Source organism: Bison bison, unplaced genomic scaffold, assembly GCF_000754665.1.
Source record: "Bison bison bison isolate TAMUID 2011002044 unplaced genomic scaffold, Bison_UMD1.0 scf7180017864518, whole genome shotgun sequence".
NCBI classification, from domain to species: domain Eukaryota; kingdom Metazoa; phylum Chordata; class Mammalia; order Artiodactyla; family Bovidae; genus Bison; species Bison bison.
The window spans coordinates 10,690,545-10,693,170 of record NW_011495071.1 but is presented as its reverse complement, the minus strand read 5'-3'; positions in this window follow the sequence as shown (position 1 = coordinate 10,693,170).

The window sequence follows — 2,626 nt, the reverse complement described above, 5'->3', positions numbered from 1 at the left end:
TAAAATTTTAAAGAATAAGTTTTATGTACCAGTTCAGTTCAGTCACTCAGTCATGTCCAACTCTTTGTGACCCCCATGGACTGCAGCACGCCAGGCTTCCCTGTCCATCACCAACTCCCAGAGCTTACTCAAACTCTCATGTCCATTGAGTCACTGATGCCATCCAATCCTCTCATGCTCTGTCATCCCCTTCTCCTGCCTCCAATCTTTTCCAGCATCAGGGTATTTTCCAATGAGTCAGTTCTTAGCATCACGTGGCAAAAGTATTGGAGTTTCAGCTTCAGCATCAGTCCTTCCTATGAACACTCAGGACTGATTTTCCTTAGGATTGACTGGTTGGACCTCCTTGCAGTCCAAGGGACTCTCAAGAGTCTTCTCCAACACCACAGTTCAAAAGCGTCAATTCTTCGGTGCTCAGCTTTCTTGATAGTCCAACTCTCACATCCATATATGACTACTAGAAAAACCATAGCTTTGACTAGATGGCCCTTTGCCGGCAAAGTAATATCTCTGTTTTTAAATACGCTACCTAGATTGGTCATAATTTTTCTTCCAAGGAGCAAGTGTCTTTTAATTTCATGGCTGCATCACCATCCACAGTGATTTTGGAGTCCAGGAAAATATCTATCACTGTTTCCATTGTTTCCCCATCTACTTGCCATGAAGTGATTGGACCGGATGCCATGATCAACATTTTTGAATGTTGAGTTTTAAGCCAACTTCTTCACTCTTCTCTTTCACTTTCATCAAGAGGCTTAGTTCTTCTTCAGTTTCTGCCATAAGGGTGATGTCATCTGCATATCTGAGGTTATTGATATTTCTCCCGGCAATCTTGATTCCAGCTTGTGCTTCCTCCAGCCCAGCATTTCACATGATGTACTCTGCACATAAGTTAAATAAACAGGGTGACAATAGCCTTGTCGTACTCCTTTCCCAACTTGGAACCAGTCTGTTGTTCTATGTCCAGTTCTAACTGTTGCTTCTTGACCTGCATACATATTTCTCAGGAGGTAGGTCAGGTGTTATATGTGTACACACACACACGCACACACACACACACATTCTCTGCCCCTTTCTTCTCCTTCTGGATCCCTATAATGTGAATGTTCATAAACTTGATGTTGTCCTTTTCTCGTATTAGACTTTCCTCAAGTTTTAAAATTCTATTTCCTTTCTTATGTTTAGCTTCAGTGATTTTCACTTGTCTGTCTTCCAGTTCACTGATCCATTCCTCTGTATCATCTAGTCTAGGGTTGACTCCTTCTAGTGTATTTTTAATTCCAGTTATTGTTCAGTTCGGCAACTTCCCTGGTGGCTTAAGAGGGTAAAGCGTCTGCTTGCAATGTGGGAGACACAGGTTTGATCCCTGGGTTGGGAAGATCCCCTGGAGAAGGAAATGGCACCCCACTCCGGTACTTTTGCCTGGAAAACCCCATGGACGGAGGAGCCTGGTAGGCTACAGTCCATGGGGTTGCAAAGAGTTGGATACAACTGAGTGACTTCACTTCACTTCATTGTTCAGTTCTGTCTGGATCTTCTTTATATTTTCTAACTTTTTGTTAAAAACTTCTAACTTCCATCCTGTTGATACATTCATCTCCCCACCCCCACCCCCGCCCCACCACCCCAGTTCTTTGAGCATTTTATGATTAGTATCTATCAGGCAGATTGCTTACCTTTGCTTCACCGAGTTCTTCTGCGGTTTTCTTTTGTTCCTTTGTTTGCTACATATTTGTCTGTCACCATATTTTGCCTAATTCACTGTCTTTATTTGTAGGTGGGCTGTATTTCCCCAATCTTGGAGAAGTGACATGTGTAGGGAATGTCCTGTGGGGTCCAGCAGTGTGTCCCCTCTGGTCCCCCAAGCTAAGTGCTTTACAGGCACCTTCTGTGTGGGCTGCGTGGGTTCTGCCCTTGGGACTGGCTGCCTACTGTAGGCACGCTGGCAGGTGTAGCAGGTCCCTGATCTGGTTGGGCTGCTGGTCTCTGCTGGGCAGGGCCAGATGCTGGTGGCTCTGGCTGCACAGCTGAAGGAATCCCACTTTTGTTGCTGGTTTGCTGTTGGCTGGGTCTGATTCTTAATTAACAAGACTGCTGTAGTGCCATGATAGTTCTGCATCCGGTGGGTGGGGTGAGACCCACATGGTTCCGAGGCTGGTACCCACCCACTAGTGGGTGAGATCAAGGGTCCAGAACTGGGTCCTGGGGTCTCTGTCTGCTGGGTGGGGGTGCTCAGAGCTAGTGTCCACCCACTGGGGCCCAAGGGGACACAGGGTTAGCACTGACCCCCTGGCGGGTGGAGCCAGTTCCCAGTCTCTAGCAGCAGGACCCTGGGGTTCTGGGGTTGGAGCTGGCTGCAGTTGGGCAGGGCTAGGGCCCAGGAAGTCCTGGGACTGGTGCCCCACTGGTGAATACACTGGGGCCTAACAAAGCTGGACAGAGCCACGATGGTCCCAGGGCTGATGTCAGCCCACTCCTTGTTGGGGGGCTGGGAGAGAGGAGGCTGTGGCCCAGGGGCTTCTGGTGATGGTGTCCACTCACTGGTGGTTGAGTTTGGGTCCTAGGGCTAGTGTTGGCTTGCTGGTGGTTGGGGCCAGGTCCTGGGTCCCATGGTGGTCTGGGCTGA